Genomic DNA, 20352 nt, shown 5'->3' with positions numbered 1-20352 from the left:
ATGTAGCCTAACACAAAGCATATTTCCTCCTGGAGGGGAAAGTAGTTTATTATATTTGATTCAGGTCCAGTGTCACAGATCATCTTCAGTTAAATGGAGGTGAAGGGGACTGATGTCATGGTTGCAAAGGCGCTCCTAAGCAGTCTGTTAAACTACTTTACAGTGTCTCTAACCTGACTCTGCTCTCCTCTCAATTCCTCATTTTTCTCTTGCTCTCCCTCTCTAGCAGAGGAGAGGTTTGAGCCACATGTTACAGTTCCCCATGTCTGGTCTACCCATGTGTATCACTGATTCACATATTCCTAGACAGAGGGATAGTCACCATCACACAGGTCAATAAACTAGAGCGGTAATTTGGAACTCAGTTTGGAACTCAGTCCAGCTATCAACTTACTCTTGAAAGTTGTAATAGTAGAATGCACAAAGTGCAATTTGAAATTGGGTAGTGCACCATCAGTTCCTCTTGTTATGTCAGTCATTGCATACCATAGAGAGCTATTTATAACTTGTCAGAAATGTCCAGATCAACTAGCCCATGTCAGCTAACGTTTTTTTAGCTAGGTTTTTGAGCCCATAGATTTTGTAGTAATGTTCGAGACACTCAAATATCACATGAATACACATGGCAAAATGTATAGAATTGCAAGAAAATGTGCTTTAAAACTGCAAAATGTTCTCTCAGCCAACAAGAGGGTTGTGAACAGTTTGTGTCATGAACAGTGCTTGTGCCCATTGAAATAGACGTGACGCATGTGCTAGGGCTGTCCCCAGATACCAAAACAATCTTGGTTGAACGAAAGTCGTCTGTTCTTTCAACCAATTGATTGGTTGGGAAATTTTAAACGTGTATTTTTCCATACATTGACACACCCTATGTGTTTTAATAAAATCAACTATATGCACTGAGCTTGTCTGATGCTTAAAGCTTACGGTTTGATGAAATAAGACAAATGCCTCATGAGGGCGCCAGAGATCTAGATAACCAGAAGGAAAAAAACTTAACCTGACCCAACTATTCTCCTCCTGCTCCTGCTGGCTTTCACAGATTCTGCCATTACTCTCCTGAAGTTGCCGGTAATAGGCTACACGAGGAGTCGGCAACCTTTCTCATGTTGAATGCCAATTTATCTTACCATTTCTACCGATCTGCATGCCAGTTATTGTTTTCATTTGCACATTTTCGTGAAACAGTTTCATTTAATTTATAATAACGTCTTCATATCTCAAAATCATTGTCATGTGGTTAATCAAAATTCTATCCAAATCTAAATGAAAACGATGCAAACCTAAAAATGTACTTCTATTGCCAACTATGTAAAAATAGCCTACATAAAACCATCAAATGAAAACATTGCAGCCTGCAAGTAGAAAATATCCTGATGAAAATAAATATCCTATAAATCACATTGGCTACACATGGCCTGGCTGCAATCAACGTGAAACATTGTATCAACTATTAAGTTGGGTCTACAAGGCCCCGAAGCTTGCGCTAGCGAACTTGCAACATTATATAAAATATTTTGGGCCCTCAGAGTTTCCCGATGAGCTCAGGACAGACACAGCTGTAGGCTATTTGCGCAAGGGATAAGAAGCAGTGCTTGACTTGGGCAGGAGCTCACCAGAGCTGACTACCAGCACCTCAATTTCTACTGCTTGAGCTCCTGTTCCTCTTATAGAATATTAGCTCATAGGTATTATAGAGCTCCTGCACCTAAATATAAACAGTACCAGCACCCAAAATGAAGTCAAGCACTGATAAGTAATCAGGTAGGCCTATTTTATGATGTTTCCACTGAATCAGAGCATTACATTTTTGCTTTCACGCTAAGTGGTTATCGAAAGGGATTTTTCAAGTAGCCAAGTATAGGCCTATGCGTCCGTACTGAACATTGACAGGAGCGCTCCAAACAAAAGGCAATGACTAAATTGACAAAACTCGTAAATGTAATGAAATAAACCAAAACTTGTTTCTCACAAGTGTAGCATAGGTTGTGCACTCTGCAAACAATGTGTCCACTCAGACAATGAGAAGGGGAAGACTGGAATAATAATATTGAATGCATGCAATAGGGAATTGATATACACTAACAATCAAATGCAAACAATTCACACAATTAAGTTATGAAACAATGAATGTGCGCAAATTGGCAGGAAAGAGAATTATGGAGGGAGAAATGCATTGTGCATCTGGGTGCATGGTCAATCCGACGTCTGTTTTAGCCATGCAGCATTTAAAGATGGCGCCAAAGAAGAAAGCTGACGTTTTACGTGTTCCTAACCAATTATGTTTTTTTGTTAATTTCTTTGCGTTGTTTAACGTAATTTGTACATAATGTTGCTTCTACCGTCTCTTATGACCAAAAATAACTTCTGGACCTCAGAACTGCGATTCCTCACCACGAACTGGCAGAATCTTTACTTTCCATTAACGAGTCTGACGAGCCCGACGTGAATGACATACTGCTTTCCCGGGAAAAGGCCCAGATCCCCGTCATTTGCATGAAGAGAAGGCAGAGAAAAAGGGGCTGGAGGGCGGGCTTCCTTCTGAGAATTCGTAAGGATCGAATAAACCCCCACTACCTTCCATTCTGCTAGCAAACGTGCAATAAAATCGATGACCTACGCGGAAGATTAAACTACCAACATGACATTCAAAACTGTAATATCTTATGCTTCACGGAGTCGTGGCTGAACGACGACATTGTCAACACACAGCTGGCTGGTTATACTCTGTATCAGCAGGATAGAACAGCGGCATCTAATAAGACAAGGGGCGGCGGACTATATATTTTTGTAAACAACAGCTGGTGCACGATATCTAAGTAAGTCTTAAGGTTTTGCTCGCCTTAAGTAGACTATCTCATGATAACCTGTAGACCACACTATCTACCTAGAGAGTTTTCATCTGTATATTTATATATTAGCTGTCTACATACCACCACAGACTGATGCTGACACTAAGACCGCACTCAATGAGCTGTATTCCACCATAAGCAAACAGGAAAACGCACACCCAGAGGCGGCGCTCCTAGTGGCCGGGGACTTTAACGCAGGGAAACTTAAATCCGTTTTGCCAAATGTCTATCAGCATGTTAAAAGTGCAACCAGAGGGAAAAAACTCTGGACCAGCTTTACTCCACACACAGAGACGCATACAAAGCTCTCCCTCGCCCTCCATTTGGCAAATTCCTGATTCCTGCTTACAAGCAAAAATTAAAGCAGGAAGCACCAGTGACTCGATCAATAAAAAAGTGGTCAGATGAAGCAGATGCTAAGCTACAGGACTGTTTTGCTAGCACAGACTGGAATATGTTCCGGGATTCCTCCGATGGCACTGAGGAGTACACCACATCAGTCATTGGCTTCATCAATAAGTGCATCGATGACGTCGTCCCCACAGTGACCGTATGTACATAACCCAACCAGAAGCCATGGATTACAGGCAACATCCGCACTGAGCTAAAGGCTAGAGCTGCCGCTTCCAAGGAGCCACAATTCATTCATAATACTGTGAATATATAGTTTCACAGACATATTGTAGCATTTTTTTCTGGTTTGTGTGAAATCGTTAAGAATAATATAAAACCAGTCTGCACACCACCAAGGTGAATTGATTTAGTCTTGGTTGACAGTGTTGAGGGATGGGTAATGTATTGATGCTCGAGTGCCTTATCAACACAAATTTGTTTCTATTTGTCTTTGTTACTTCTTTTTTATCTTTATATTGTTTTAAAATGTCATGATTATTTATTTGTGTTCCAAATGTCTGAATAAAAAGTTAGTGCACAACGGTGCTATTTTGTTGTTGTTGGGGGGGGGCGCTGAAGGGGGGGTTCGCCCAGGGAGCCATACAAGTTAGAACCGTCACTGACCGCACAGCAAGCGGTACCGGAGCGCCAAGTCTAGGTCCAAGAGGTTTCTAAACAGCTTCTACCCCCAAGCCATAAGACTGCTGAACATCTAATCAAATGGCTACCCAGACTATTTGCATTGCACCCCGCCCCCCCTTTTACACCGCTGCTACTCTCTGTTGTTATCATCTATGCATAGTCACTTTAATAACTCTACCTACATGTACATATTACCTCAATTACCTCGACAAACTATGCCCCGCACATTGACTCTGTACCGGTACCCCCTGTATATAATCTCGCTATTGTTATTTTACTGCTGCTCTTTAAATACTTGTTACTTTTATTTCTTATTCTTATTCGTTTTTTTTTTAACTGCATTGTTGGTTAGGGGCTCATAAGTAAGCATTTCACTGTAAGGTCTACACCTGTTGGATTCGGCACATCTGGCTAATAAAATGTGATTTGACTTGATTTACGATGATATGGCCTCAGCAGAAGTCAGGGCATTCATACTTCTTGCTTCCCCACCTACCATCAACCAATCATGTCAATGCGAAGCTAAACAGAGCCCTCCTCATTGTTACAACATTTTTGAGGCGCATGGCAATGTGATACAGAGCTCGATTTGGCCTCTGCACGCCTCTGGAGGCTTCACAATTGGCAATTGCGTCACACCCTCCATATGGCGCCTCCGACAACATTTTCGGATCAAGCATAAATTGGCTTTTAGTCTAGGCCTCTGCAATGGATTAGTTCACTGAGATGGGCGCAATTATATATATGTATTTGTTACTACTCGACTAAAACAATCTCGGTCAACTAACTGCCTAACAATCGACCAGTCAACTAATTGGGGTCAACCCTAGCGTGTGCAGAGATGTTCCCCAATGCTGGAAGGGGGGCCTGAATGAAGAAGCTTAGGAAACCCTGCTATTGCAGACTCTTATCCAAATCAACTTGCAGTAGTAGTTAGTGCACACATTTTCATACTGGACCCCATGGGAACAGAACCCACAACCCTGGTGTTGTAGTTGCAAGCTCCATGCTCTACCAACTGAGCCACACAGGTAATAGTGGAGGACTAGCAATCCTCAGGGCCCAGTATTTCAAAAGTTATCTATCCGGATTCTGTTTTAAATGCTGGATTAAATGCATAGAAATAGAATGAATAGAAAGAGAGTCCCCATTCAAGTCAATAATTTGTCCATTCTATCCATTCTATTTCTTTGCATTTAATCCTATCCGATAGGCGAAATCTGGATATATAACTTTTCAAAAACTGGGCCCTGGTATTAATACACTGTCCATATTTAGCCATGCAGGAGATCATTTGCAGTTGTGAATCTGAAGTGAACCAGAGAACCCCTTCCAGAAGGTGAAACTCTAACGCTTCAGACACTTTTGTTGATTTGTCTAAAATATACAGACACAGACCTGGAGGAGACATCAGAAATGCCTTCTGGAACATGTGAACTTTCATGTGCCTTAATAACAAACGTATATTCCATCCATAAATACGAATAAAATTGTTACATTACGAGCCTAGTTGGTTTAGCCACGGAAAAAGTCAGGAACCTTCCCACTAACCATGATTGGCTGAGATAATCGATGGGCTGGACATGTCGGGAGATGAGTTTGGATTGGTCTGCCATGTAGCATGCTTCTGTCTATAATGTGAGCTATTCAGTATGTGTTGACAGTCCTTCCTACCACACTGTTTTAGAAAGATATAACGTTAGCCATCGAGAACTACAAAAGTGTTGCTATTTTTCTCAACAACATTGATGCCCTGAACATTGACAGATTAGTTGGAAAAAGTGATGGGCTACTTTCTGCACACGCCACAGTCAGTGTGAACCGGAGTGACTTGACACAACGCTGGCCAAACAAGATGTAGCTAGAAACAAAATGGAGGTAAATGTTTTCAGTCTGCCGTGAAGCGTTCATCCATGCACAGTTGAAGTTGGAAGTTTACATACACCTTAGCCAAATAGATTTAAACTCAGTTTTTCACAATTCCTGACATTTAATCCTAGTAAAGATACCCTGTCTTAGGTCAGTTAGGATCACCACTGTATTTTAAGAATGTGAAATGTCAGAATAATAGTAGAGAGAATTATTTATTTCAGCTTTTATTTCTTTCATCACATTCCCAGTGGGTCAGAAGTTTACATACACTCAATTAGTATTTGGTAGCATTGCCTTTAAATTGTTTAACTTGGGTCAAACGTTTCGGGTAGCCTTCCACAAGCTTCCCACAATAAGTTGGGTGAATTGTGGCCCATTCCTCCTGACAGAGCTGGTGTAACTGAGTCAAATTTGTAGGCCTCCTTGCTCGCACAAGCTTTTTCAGTTCTGCTCACAAATGTTCTATAGGATTGAGGGCAGGGCTTTGTGATGGCCACTCCAATACCTTGACTTTGTTGTACTTAAGCCATTTTGCCACAACTTTGGAAGTATGCTTGGGGTCATTGTCCATTTGGAAGACCCATTTGCGACCAAGCTTTAACTTCCTGACTGACGTCTTGAGATGTTGCTTCAATATATCCACATAATATTCCTTCCTTATGTTGCCATCTATTTTGTGAAGTGCACCAGTCCTTCCTACAGCAAAAGACCCCCACAACATGATGCTGCCACCGCCATGCTTCACAGTTGGGATGGTGTTCTTCAGCTTGCAAGCATCCCCCCTTTTCCTCCAAACATAACGATGGTCATTATGGCCAAACAGTTCTATTTTTGTTTCATCAGACCAGAGGACATTTCTCCAAAAAGTACGATCTTCGTCCCCATGTGCAGTTGCAAACCGTAGTCTGGCTTTTTTATGGCAGTTTTGGAGCAGTGGCTTCTTCCTTACTGAGCAGCCTTTCAGGTTATGTCGATATAGGACTCGTTTTACTGTGGATATAGATACTTTTGTACCTGTTTCCTCCAGCATCTTCACAAGGTCCTTTGCTGTTGTTCTGGAATTGATTTGCACTTTTTGCACCAAAGTACGTTCATCTCTAGGAGACAGAACGCGTCTCCTTCCTGAGCGGAATGACTGCTGCGTGGTCCCATGAAGTTTATACTTGCGTACTATTGCTTGTACAGATGGACGTGGTACCTTCAGATGTTTGGAAATTGCTTCCAAGGATGAACCAGACTTGTGGAGAACTACAATTGTTTTTCTGAGGTCTTGGCTGATTTCTTTTGATTTTCCCATGATGTCAAGCAAAGAGGCCCTGAGTTTGAAGGTAAGCCTTGAAGTACATCCACAGGTACACCTACAATTGACTCAAATTATGTCAATTAGCCTATCAGAAGCTTCTAAAGCCATGACATAATTTTCTGGAATTTTCCAAGCTGTTTAAAGGCACAGTCAACTTAGTGTATGTAAACTTCTGACACACTGGAATTGTGATGCAGTGAAAGTCTGTAAACAATTGTTGGAAAAATGACTTGTGTCATGCACAAAGTAGATGTCCTAACCGATTTGCCAAAACTATAGTTTGTTAGCAAGAAATTTGTGGAGTGGTTGAAAAACGAGTTTTAATGACTTTAACCTAAGTGTATGTAAACTTCCGACTTCAACTGTATATGGGTAAGAGTCTAGCTACATTTTCAGATACAAGTTTCTAATTTTGTCAGAAAGTCATTTTTATTGCAACTTAAAGCATTAGAGTTAGAGTTAGCTAGCAAACGTCAGATTGCTGGCTAGCTAAAGTTACGTGTTTAACCTGTCTAGTAATATTTTTCATATTAGAAACTATTTGCATTGCTAGTTATAGCCTAATGTTAGCTAGCTAACATTGAATGTAGTTTGTTAGCTTTAGCCACCTGCAGATTCATACTACAACTATCACAATGTTTGTATTGGTAGTATTTAAAAAAAAATGTTTTACCTTTATTGAACTAGGCAAGTCAGTTAAAAACAAATTCTTATTTACAATGACAGCCAACCCTGGCCAAACCCTAACCCGGACCCGGACGACGCTGGGCCAACTGTGCGCCGCCCTATGGGACTCCCAATCACGGCCGGTTGTGATACAGCCTGGTATCAAACTAGGGTCTTTAGTGACACCTCTAGCAATGAGATGCAGTGCCTTAGACCACTGCATCACTCAGGAGTTGGGATTACGCCAGTTCATTGTTTAGCTATCAACCTAGCTAGCTACATGTCTAAACAAAAGACTCCACCTGGGCCAGATTATTACAAGACCCGTCAAATTAGCCAGGTCTGTCTGGCGGTGATTACGGCTATCTACTGTATTTTATGAACATGTGTACATGTCTAGACAATAGTGATCCATCCACTTAGCTAGATAAGGCTGGAGGGTGGTTATAGCATTTCCTTCACATGACCCATCCATTTAGACAAGTGGGTCGGGTAAGCGTCATCTAATAATGGTAAAATATTCTTATCTGGACACTTTCTGTTTTTGATATTGCTGCTTGCAAGTAACCACTTCACTGTAACGTTTACACCTTCTGTCTCCTGTGCATGTGACAAATAAACTTAGATTTTATTTGATATAGCATGTTTAACACATGGCCTCATGTGAATCCTTAAAGAGACAGGTGGAGCTAAGCCTTAAGAGGGTGTGAACAATGCTGAATGGGTGTAGACATGGAAGAGCTCTCTAGTAGGTGTACCAAAACATTCAAGGGCCATTTTCTCAAAAGTGGGGTTACAAGTTTATAAACTTTCAAAGCAGAATTACTTTCCCATTGTTCCTAAACTGCAGTGTATGATATACCATTTTGTAGCTCTGAGTCTCTACTTTGATCTAATAAAAGATACACAATTTCAAATTTTGCTACATAAGACCGAATCAAGGCGTGGCAGGTAGCCTAGTGGTTAGAGTGTTGGACTAGTAACCGAAAGGTTTCAAGATTGAATCCCCGAGCTGACAAGGTCAAAATCTGTCACTCTGCCCCTGAACAAGGCAGTTAACCCACTGTTCCTAGGCCGTCATTGAAAATAAGAATTTGATCTTAACTGACTTGCCTAACTAAATAAAGGTAAAAAATAAATGACAACAATGCTATGTGTAGTGGTCAGGGTCAAATCCATTTAAATGCAGTCAGTTTAGGAGATAAATTGAGTATATCCAGTAAGTGTGACAGCCAGAGAGACAGGACAAATCAGCTATGCATGAGTTACAGATGTGGGGTGGAAATATATACTGCTCAAAAAAATAAAGGGAACACTAAAATAACACATCCTAGATGAATGAAATAATCTTATTAAATACTTTTTTCTTTACATAGTTGAATGTGCTGACAACAAAATCACACAAAATTAATCAATGGAAATCCAATTTATCAACCCATGGAGGTCTGGATTTGGAGTCACACTCAAAATTAAAGTGGAAAACCACACTACAGGCTGATCCAACTTTGATGTAATGTCCTTAAAACAAGTCAAAATGAGGCTCAGTAGTGTGTGTGGCCTCCACGTGCCTGTAGGACCTCCCTACAACGCCTGGGCATGCTCCTGATGAGGTGGTGGATGGTCTCCTGAGGGATCTCCTCCCAGACCTGGACTAAAGCATCCGCCAACTCCTGGACAGTCTGTGGTGCAACGTGGCATTGGTGGATGGAGCGAGACATGATGTCCCAGATGTGCTCAATTGGATTCAGGTCTGGGGAACGGGCGGGCCAGTCCATAGCATCAATGTCTTCCTCTTGCAGGAACTGCTGACACACTCCAGCCACATGAGGTCTAGCATTGTCTTGCATTAGGAGGAACCCAGGGCCAACCGCACCAGCATATGGTCTCACAAGGGGTCTGAGGATCTCATCTCGGTACCTAATGGCAGTCAGGCTACCTCTGGCGAGCACATGGAGGGCTGTGCGGCCCCCCAAAGAAATGCCACCCCACACCATCACTGACCCACCGCCAAACCGGTCATGCTAGAGGATGTTGCAGGCAGCAGAACGTTCTCCACGGCGTCTCCAGACTGTCACGTCTGTCACATGTGCTGTGTGAACCTGCTTTCATCTGTGAAGAGCACAGGGCATCAGTGGCGAATTTGCCAATCTTGGTGTTCTCTGGCAAATGCCAAACGTCCTGCACGGTGTTGGGCTGTAAGCACAACCCCCACCTGTGGACGTCGGGCCCTCATACCACCCTCATGGAGTCTGTTTCTGACCGTTTGAGCAGACACATGCACATTTGTGGCCTGCTGGAGGTCATTTTGCAGAGCTCTGGCAGTGCTCCTCCTGCTCCTCCTTGCACAAAGGCGGAGGTAGCGGTCCTGCTGCTGGGTTGTTGCCCTCCTACGGCCTCCTCCACGTCTCCTGATGTACTGGCCTATCTCCTGGTAGCGCCTCCATGCTCTGGACACTACGCTGACAGACACAGCAAACCTTCTTGCCACAGCTCGCATTGATGTGCCATCCTGGATGAGCTGCACTACCTGAGCCACTTGTGTGGGTTGTAGACTCCGTCTCATGCTACCACTAGAGTGAAAGCACCGCCAGCATTCAAAAGTGACCAAAACATCAGCCAGGAAGCATAGGAACTGAGAAGTGGTCTATGGTCACCACCTGCAGAACCACTCCTTTATTGGGGGTGTCTTGCTAATTGCCTATAATTTCCGCCTGTTGTCTATTCCATTTGCACAACAGCATGTGAAATTTATTGTCAATCAGTGTTGCTTCCTAAGTGGACAGTTTGATTTCACAGAAGTGTGATTGACTTGGAGTTACATTGTGTTGTTTAAGTGTTCCCTTTTTTTTGGAGCAGTGTACATTCCATCAGGCATGTCTAATGTCTCACTTTTCCACTGTACAAAAAGTGCAGGGTTGGGGTCAATTTAGGAACTACACTGTTCCAGTGTGGAGAAGACGTTTCAATTTAACAGAGTGGAGTTGAGCCTGGTACAAGCCTACACTTCCCTGTCAAAGGGCGCCCTTAAGTGGTGAAGCTACAAAATTACAAGAAAGAAACCCCATCACCTCTAACAATCACCTTTTTGAGTGAATAGGCAAACAGAATTTTGACAAAACTGGGGGACAGTTTAGAGTGTTTCTAAAAATATCCCTGGAAAAGATACTGTGTACAGTCATTGACAGTTTGCTTCTCCCCAAGGACTGAGATGCCTGTCACCTACTATACGTCATTTCCTGTCACAAACTCCTGTCACAATCTCGGATACCTCCTGCGCCTCGACCTGTTGTTTCGGCCTGTAGTTTCTAACGTTTTTATTTTATTTTTTATTTTGCGTCAAAGCCTGATACCAACTAGTATCGTGGAAAATTACATAATTAGTCATGCTATCCCGTGTTTTAAATAATTGTCTCTTGTTATATGATAGTGCCTCGCTTTTAGTCCTTAGGAAACTTTGCATTATTATTTCTTACATTGTTAGCCCAGTGTTATTACATACAGCCGGGAAGAAATATTGGATATCAGAGCGACGTCAACTTACCAGCACTACGACCAGGAATACAACTTTCCCAAAGCGGATCCTTTGTCCGCACCATCCAGAGGCCGACCCAAAACAACGCAGCCGGAGAAGAGGGAGACGGAGCGATCGTCTGGTCAGACTTCGAAGGCGCGCACACCACCCACCGCTTCCGAGTATATTACTCCCTAACGTCCCTAGATAGCAAGGTCAACGAAATCAGGGCAAGGGTTGCATTCCAGAGAGACATCAGAGAGACATCAGGGATTGTAACATATTCTGTTTCACGGAAACATGGTTATCTCGGGATATGCTGTCGGAGTCGGTACATCCACCTGGATTCTCAGTGCGTCACACCGACAGGAATAAACATCATGAAGTGCTTTGAGAGACTAGTCAATGATCATATCACCTCCACCTTATCTGTCACCCTAGACCCACTTCAATTTGCTTACTGCCCCAATAGGTCCACAGACGATGCAATCGCCATCACACTGCATACTGTCCTATCCCATCTGGACAAGAGGAATACCTATGTAAGAATGCTGTTCATTGACTATAGATCAGCATTCAACACCATAGTACCCTTCAAGCTCATCATTAAGCTTGAGGCCCTGGGTCTCAACCCCGCCCCGTGCAATTGGGTCCTGGACTTCCTGACGTGACGCCCCCAGGTGGTGAAGGTAGGAAACACTTTGCTGATCCTCAACACTGGGGCCCCACAAGGGTTTGTGCTTAGCCCCCTCCTGTACTCCCTGTTCACCCATGCACGCCTCCAACTCAATCATCAAGTTTGCAAACGACACAACAGTAGTAGGCTTGGTTACCAACAACGACGAGACAGCCTACAGGGAGGTGAGGGCTCTCGGAGTGTGGTGTCAGGAAAATAACCTCTCACTCAACGTCAACAAAACAAAGAAGATGATTGTGGACTTTAGGAAACAGTAGAGGGAGCACCCCCCCCTATCCACATTGACGGAACAGCAGTGGAGAAGATGGAAAGTTTTAAGTTCCTCGGCGTACACATCACGTCCAAACTGAAATGGTCCACCCACACAGACAGTGTGGTGAAGAAGACGCAACAGTGCTTCTTCAACCTCAGGAGGCTGAAGAAATGTGTCTTGTCACCTAAAACCCTCACAAACTTTTACAGATGCAAAATTGAGAGCATCCTGTCGGGCTGTATCACTGCCTGGTACTGCAACTGCACCACCCACAATCGCAGGGCTCTCCAAAGGGTGGTGCAGTCTGCACAATGCATCACCAGGGGCAAACTACCTGCCCTCCAGGACACCTACAGCACCCGATGTCACAGGAAGGCCAAAAAGATCATCAAGGACAACAACCACCGAGCCACTGCCTGTTCACCTCACTACCATCCAGAAAGCGAGGTCAGTACAGGTGCATCAAAGCTGGGACGGAGAGACTGAAAAACAGAAAAAGCCAGTTAAACAGCCATCACTAGCACAGAGAGGCTGCTGCCTACACTTTAATAAATGGAACACTGGTGACTTTAATGATGCCACTTTAATAATGTTTACATTTCTTGCATTAATCATCTCAAATGTATATACTGTATTTTATATTATCTATTGCATCTTAGCCTATGCCGCTCTGTCATTGCTCATTCATATATTCATATTTATATGAATGTCCTTGGAGCAAAAACGTTGTGCTATCCAGGAGCACCAGTACAAGACATCAATAAGCTGCTACCAAACATTTTAAACCTGCATCAGGAAATTGAGTATATCATAGTTCATGTGGGATTCAATGACATTATGAATGGCAGCTCAGAACAGCTGAAAATGGATTTTTGTGCCCTCCCTAAATCGTGGCCTTGAATGTTTCAGCAGACCTTCCATAACTGGCTACGTGACTATTGCAGCTCTGTGGGTGTAACATTTATTGACAACTTTTGTAAACGAAGCTTGTTTTATAAGGAGGATGGCATCCCCCCAAATCATTTGGGTTCCTGGATCCTTTCACAGCATTATAAGGCTGCTTTGAGACAATGAGTTATCAGTGACCCAAGCCCAGCTTAGTTAACCATTGTGTCGCTGAGTTGTCATAATGCTTCAGCAAATGTACATTATCCCAGGGGCGTTGGAAGACACAATGTAAGTAACCTAATTTATGACCCTCTAACTGCCCTTGAATGCCTCTGCTGATCCTACAGCTATTGTATGCAGTAATTATGTGTAGAGGTCGACCGATTATGGTTTTTCAACGCCGATACAGATGCCGATTATTGGAGGGCCAGAAACCCCCCGATGCCAATTAATCGGCAGATTTTAATTATTTATTTGTAATAATGACAATTACAACAATACTGAATGAACACTTATTTTAACTTAATATAATATATCAATAAAATCAATTTAGCCTCGAATAAATAATGAAACATGTTCAATTTGGTTTAAATAATGCAAAAACAAAGTGTTGGAGAAGAAAGTAAAAGTGCAATATGTGCCATGTAAAAAAGCTAACGTTTAAGTTCCTTGCTCAGAACATGAGAACATATGAAATCTGGTGGTTCCTTTTAACATGAGTCTTCAATATTCCCGGGTAAGAAGTTTAAGGTTGTAGTTATTATAGGAATTATTGGACTATTTCTCTGTATACCATTTGTATTTCATATACCTTTGGCTATTTGATGTTCTTATAGGCACTTTAGTATTGCCAGTGTAACAGTATAGCTTCCTGTAACGGCTGTCATTGGAAGAAGAGGACCAAGGTGCAGCGTGGAATTTGTTCATCTTTTATTTTGGATGAAAAAGGCACTTCACAAAGAAAAAACAAACGACAGCCAAACAGTCCTGTCAGGTATCCTAACACACTAAACAGAAATTAACTACCCACAAACCCCAAAGGAAAACAGGCTGCCTAAGTATGACTCCCAATCAGCGACAACGATGTACAGCTGTCCCTGATTGAGAGCCATACCAGGCCAAAACAAAGAAATACAAAGCATAGAAAAAAGGACATAGAATGCCCACCCAAATCACACCCTGACCAAACCTAAATAGAGACATAAAAAAGGCTCTCAGGTCAGGGCGTGACACTTCCGTCCCTCTCCTCGTCTCTACCTGGGCTCGAACCAGGAACACATCGACAACAGCCACCCTCGAAGCATCGTTACCCATCGCTCCACAAAAGCCGCGGCCCTTGCAGAGCAAGGGAAACAACTACTTCAAGGTCTCAGAGCGAGTGACGTCACCGATTGAAACGCTATAAGCGCGCACCCCGCTAACTAGCTAGCCATTTCACATCGGCTACACCAGCGTAATCTCGGGAGTTGATAGGCTTGAAGTCATAAACAGCTCAATGCTTGAAGCACAGCGAAGAGCTGCTGGCAAACGCACGAAAGTGCTGTTTGAATGAATGCTTAAGAGCCTGCTGCTGCCTACCACCGCTTAGTCAGACTGCTCTATCAAGTAGTGTGGGGGCTGTGCTTTGGCAAAGTGGGTGGGGTTATATCCTACCTGTTTGGCCCTGTCCGGGGGTTTCATCGGATGGGGCCACAGTGTCTCCTGACCCCTCCTGTCTCAGCCTCCAGTATTTATGCTGCAGTAGTTTATGTGTCGGGGGGCTAGGGTCAGTCTGTCACATCTGGAGTATTTCTCGTCTTTTCCGGTGTCCTGTGTGAATTTAAATATGCTCTCTCTAATTCTCTCTTTTTCTCTTTCTTTCTTTCTCTCTCTCAGAGGACCTGAGCCCTAGGACCATGCCTCAGGACTACCTGGCTTGATGACTCCTTGCTGTCCCCAGTTCACCTGGCCGTGCTGCTGCTCCAGTTCCAACTGTTCTGCCTGCGGCTATGGAACCCTGACCTGTTCACCGGACGTGCTACCTGTCCCAGACCTGCTGTTTTCAACTCTCTAGAGACAGCAGGAGCGGTAGAGATACTCTCAAAGATCGGCTATGAAAAAGCCAACTGACACTCTTGTGTTACTGACTTGTTGCACCCTCGACAACTACTATGATTATTATTATTTGACCATGCTGGTCATTTATGAACATTTGAACATCTTGGCCATGTGCTGTTATAATCTCCACCCGGCACAGCCAGAAGAGGACTGGCCACCCCTCATAGCCTGGTTCCTCTCTAGGTTTCTTCCTAGGTTTTGGCCTTTCTAGGGAGTTTTTCCTAGCCACCGTGCTTCTACACCTGCATTGCTTGCTGTTTGGGGTTTTAGGCTGGGTTTCTGTACAGAACTTTGAGATATCAGCTGATGTAAGAAGGGCTATATAAATAAATTTGAAGTATCAAATCATAGACTTAATTATAACATAATAACACACAGAAATACGAGCCTATGGTCAATAATATGGTTGAATCCGGAAACTATCATTTCGAAATCAAAACGTTTATTCTTTCAGTGAAATACGGAACCGTTCCATATTTTATCTAATGAATGGCATCCCTAAGTCTAAATATTGCTGTTACATTGTACAACCTTCAATATTGTCATAATTATGTACAATTCTGGCAAATTAATTACGGTCTTTGTTAGGAATAAATGGTCTTCACACAGTTCGCAACGAGCCAGGCGGCCCAAACTGCTGCATATACCCTGACTGCTTGCACGGAACGCAAGAGAAGTGAAACAATTTACCTAGTTAAAAGAAATTCATGTTGGCAGGCAATATTAACTAAATATGCAGGTTTAAAAATATATACTTGTGTATTGATTTTAAAGAAAGGCATTGATGTTTATGGTTAGGTACACATTGGTGCAACAACAGTGCTTTTTTCGCGAATGCGCTTGTTAAATCATCACCCGTTTGGCGAAGTAGACTGTGATTCGATGAGAAATTAACAGGCACCGCATCGATTATATGCAACGCAGGACACGCTAGATAAACTAGTAATATCATCAACCATGTGTAGTTAACTAGTGATTATGTTAAGATTGATTGTTTTTTATAAGATAAGTTTAATGCTACCTAGCAACTTACCTTTGCTTCTTGCTGCCCTCGCGTAACAGGTAGTAAGCCTGTTAATCCTTGTGGAGTGCAATGTAAGGCAGGTGGTTAGAGCGTTGGACTGGTAACCGAAGGTTGCAAAAATGAATCCCCCCTGAACAAGGCAGTTAACCCACCGTTCCTAGGCTGTCATTGAAAATAAGAATGTGTTCTTAACTGACTTGCCTAGTTAAATAAAGGAAAAATATATATTTTACAAAAATCGGCCACAATCGGTGTCCAAAAATACCGATTACCGACTTGAAATCGGCCCTAATTAAATCGGTTGACCTCTAATAATGTGCCTATGAACCAAAGTTATATTGTTAGCACTGAGGCAGTGTGCCCTAGTAGGACGTCCACCGTGTGCAGCTCACCCTGCACTAACATAAATAACATGTGCATGTCTACGTCTGCTAAGCGTCCCAGTAAAGCAATGAAAACAATTAAGCATGCCAGAAAAGTGCTAAAAATAGCCCACATTGGGCCTCCCGAGTGAAGCAGCGGTCTAAAGCACTGCATCGCAATGCTAGCTGCGTTACTACAGACCCTGGTTCGATTCCAGGCTGTATCACAACCGACCATGATTGGGGGTATTGATCACATCTTTACTATTGCAGCAGAAATTAGCTTTAAACCAGTATCCAAATCCATCGACTGTAGTGGTCACAATAAAGTAGCCATATCTAGGAAAACCAAAGTTCCAAAGTCTGGGCCTAATATAGTGTATAAGATGTCATACAATAACTTTTGTATTGATTTTTATGTTGTTGATGTAAATAATATTTGTTGGTCTGTGGTGAGTAATGAGGAGCAACCAGACGCTGCACTTGACACATTTATGAAGTTGCTTATTCCAGTTACTAATAACCCATTAAGAAAATGACTGTAAAACCTGTTAAATCTGTGAATTGATGAGGAATTGAAAAATGGTATGGTTGAGAGGGATGAGGCAAAAGGAATGGCAAATAAGTCTGGCTGCACAACTGATTGGGAAACGTACCGCAAATTGAGAAATCATGTGGCTAAACTGAATAAAAAGAAGAAACTATACTATGAAACAAAGATTATTTATATAAATAATGATAGTAAAAAGCTTTGGAGCACTTTAAATGAAATTCTAGGCAAAAAGACAAACCCAGCTCCATCACTCATTGAATCAGATGGCTCATTCATCACAAAAGCCACTGATATTGCCAATTACTTTAACGATGTTTTCATTGGCAAGATTAGCAAATTTAGGCATGACATGGCAAAAACAAATGCTGACCCTACACATCCAAGTATAACTGATCAAATTATGAAAGACAAGCATTGTAACTTTGAATTCCATAAAGTGAGTGTGGAAGAGGTAAAAAATGTTTTTGTCTATCAACAATGACAAGCCACCGGGGTCTGACAACTTGGATGGAAAATTATTGAGGATAATAGCAGATGATATTTCCACTCCTATTTGCCATATCTTCAATCTAAGCCTACTAGAAGGTGTGTGCCCTTAGGCCTGGAGGGAAGCAAAAGTAATTCCGCTACCCAAGAATAGTAAAGCACCTTTTACTGGCTCCCGAGTGGCGCAGCGGTCTAAGACACTGCATCTCAGTGCTAGAGGCGTCACTACAGACCCTAGTTTGATTCCAGGCTGTATCACAACCGGCCATAATTGGGAGTCTCATAGGGCGGCGCACAATTGGCCCAGAATCGTTCGGGTTATGGTTTGGCCGGGGTAGCCCGTCATTGTAAATAAGAATTTGTTCTTAACTGACTTGCCTAGTTAAATAAAGGTTAATCAAAATAGCCGACCAATCAGCCTGTTACCAACCATTACTAAACTTTTTGAAAAAATGACGTTTGACAAGATACAATGCTATTTTACTGTAAACAAACTGACAACAGACTTTCAGCATGCTTATCGGGAAGGACATTCAACAAGCTCAGCACTTACACAAATGACTGATGATTGGCTGAGAGAAATTGATGATAAAAAGATTGTGTTAACTGTTTTGTTAGACTTCAGTGTGGCTTTTGACATGATCGATCATAGACTGCTGATGGAAAAACGTATGACTTTACACCCCCTGCTATATTGTGGATAAAAAGTTACCTGTCTAACAGAACACAGAGGTTGTTCTTTAATGGGAGCCTCTCCAACATAGGTAGAATCAGGAATTCCCCAGGGCAGCTGTCTAAGCCCCTTTTTTCAATCTTTACTAATGACATGTCACCAGCCTTGAGTAGATGTACAGTATGCGGATGACTCGACACTATACACGTCACCTACAATAGCGAGTGAAATCACTCCAACACTTAACAAAGAGCTGCAGTTAATTTCAGAATGGGTGGCAAGGAATAAATTAGTCCTAAATATTTCAAAAACGAAAAGCTTTGTATTAGGGACAAATCATTCACTAAACTCTAAACCTCAATTAAATCTGGTAATAAATAATGTGGAAATTGAGCAAGTTGAGATGACTAAACTGCTTGGAGTAATCCTGGATTGTAAACTGTCATGGTCAAAACATGTTGATACAACAATAGCTAAAATGGTGAAAAGCCTGTCCATAATAAAGCGCTACTCTGCCCTTTTAACAACACTATCAACAAGGCAGGTCCTACAGCCTCTAGTTTTGTTCCTACCTGGACCACTGTTCAGTAGTGTGGTCAGGTGCCACAAAGAGGGAAGAACAAACTATGGGAGGCATACAGTACTACATAGAGCCATGGCTACATGAAATTCTATTCCACGTCAGGTAACCGATGCAAGCAGTATAATCACATTTAAAAAACATAAAAATACACCTTATGGAATAGCTGGGACTGTGAAGAGACACACACAGGCACACATACACATAAGACACGCACTCCACACACGTACACATAGATTTTGTATTGTAGATATGTGATAGTAGAGTAGTGGCCTGAGGGAACACACTTAATGTGCTGTGAAAAGGGTTATGAAATGTAATGTCATGTAATATTTAAAATTGTATATGACTGCCTTAATGTTGCTGGACCCCAGGAAGAGTAGCTGCTGCCAAGGCAGCTAATGGGGATAGGGTTGCAAAGGGTCGGAAACTTTCTGGAGAATTTCCAGAAATTACGTTAAGCCCGGGAATTTGGGGAATTTTCCTTAAATTCATCAAAACAGTTAGCTTATAACAGTGAACCTTTTTTGTGGGATACACATGAGGCAATTCTAGGTCTTGTGGCATATTTTAGTTACACTATCCCCAAATCAATGGAATTGCAACCCTCTGCATGCACAGTGCATTCTTCCATCACATGTGCAGTGCACTCTTCCATCACATGTGCAGTGCACTCTTCCATCACATGTACAGCTGATTGTCAAGATCTTGTACACTAATGAGATGCTATTGAGCCCACACTAGTACACTGTCTGAGCCAAGGACTACATGCTTTCTGGTAAGTTTTGACTACAATACTGGGTGGGTGAATATATTTTATATGACATAACTAGTAAATAGTAACCTACAGAAAAGTTTTTTATTTTATTTTTATTTCACCTTTATTTTACCAGCTAGGCCAGTTGAGAACAAGTTCTCATTTACAACTGCGACCTGGCCAAGATAAAGCAAAGCAGTGCGACACAAACAACACGGAGTTACACATGGAATAAACAAATGTACAGTCAATAACACAATAGAAAAGTCTATATACAGTGTGTGCAAATGAAGTAAGATTAGGGAGGTAAGGCAATAAATAGGCCATAGTGGCAAAATAATTACAATTTAGCAATTAAACACTGGAGTGATAGTTGAGCGGAAGATGAATGTGCAAGTAGAGATACTGGGGTGCAAAGGAGCAAAAAATGAAATAACAATATGGGGATGAGGTAGTTGGGTGGGCTATTTACAGATGGGCTGTGTACAGATGAAATGATCTGTAAACTGCTCTGACAGCTGATGCTTAAAGTTAGTGAGGGAGATATGAGTCTCCAGCTTCAGTGATTTTTGCAATTCGTTCCAGTCATTGGCAGCAGAGAGCTGGAAGGAAAGGAGGCCAAATGAGGAGGCTTTGGGGGTTACCAGTGAAATATACCTGCTGGAGCGCATGCTGCTATGGTGACCAGTGAGCTGAGATAAGGCGGGGCTTTACCTAGCAAAGAGTTATAGATGACCTGG

This window comes from Salmo salar, chromosome 24 (genome assembly GCF_965601325.2).
Source record: "Salmo salar chromosome 24, fSalSal1, whole genome shotgun sequence".
Classification (NCBI taxonomy): Eukaryota; Metazoa; Chordata; class Actinopteri; order Salmoniformes; family Salmonidae; genus Salmo; species Salmo salar.
Note: the sequence above shows the minus strand (reverse complement) of the source record.